Genomic DNA, 986 nt, shown 5'->3' on the forward strand with positions numbered 1-986 from the left:
AGAGTGTTGACTGTGGAGCCGAGCAAACTGAAGCTGTGAACAATCTCAATCTCTTCGCCATCCATCCTGACGCTGCCAATTGGTCCAGTGGTGAGTAACATAAATAAAAATTGTGTTGGAGTAGTGTTCATGGTAAGAACAAGGCTTTAAAATGATAAAGGTATTGAGCCTACAGTTAATATCATATTTAATAGCTAATGACTGAAAGCTGTTCCCTAAGACCAAAGAACACGATAAGGATGCTATTTCCATCACTTCTATTCAATATATTACTGGGAATTCTAATTACAACAGTTAGGCAAGAGAAAAGAAATAAAAGGCATGCAAATGCCAAAGAAGAGTAAAATTATCTCTATTCACAAATAACAAGATCTATGTCTAAAATACCTTAAAGAATTTGTAAAAAAAAAAAAACTCTACAGAGTTCATAAACGCTAGAGCTAATACATGAATACAGCACACTTGAAAGGTATAAGGTCAGTGCACACACAAAAAAATGCACTTTTATTTATTCAAATGGGTCAATCTAAGAAGGAAACTGTAAAATGTTGCTAAAATGATTCTTGAAAGACACCATATGTTCATAAATTGGGAGACTAAATATATTTTAAGTGGCAAAACTATGCAAAGTTGTCTACAGATTCAACAAATCCCTATAAAAATCCCAATAGTGGCTTTATTTATTAAAAAATAGAAAAACTCATTACTGCTAACCCAAAGACAGTACCTTTATAATGGTTTAACTCCACCAGAGACTCCTAGAGAGAAAGACAATCTCCACTCATGTGATTTACAACTTCCAGAAAACCCACTAGAGCGTCAGCTATGAGGTTCCAACTTGATGGCAACAAAGGTGTCTTGTTTTATTGATTTTCATGCAACCATGCATATACATTATGTTTCACCATGTTAATTACACCTGATCAATTCCTTTTACCACCAGGTCTCACGGCAATGAGCCTTTTCATTTTGTTTTTTTTTTTTCC

This window comes from Elephantulus edwardii, unplaced genomic scaffold (genome assembly GCF_000299155.1).
Source record: "Elephantulus edwardii isolate Elephantulus edwardi_28Jun2011 unplaced genomic scaffold, EleEdw1.0 scaffold00070, whole genome shotgun sequence".
NCBI classification, from domain to species: Eukaryota; Metazoa; Chordata; class Mammalia; order Macroscelidea; family Macroscelididae; genus Elephantulus; species Elephantulus edwardii.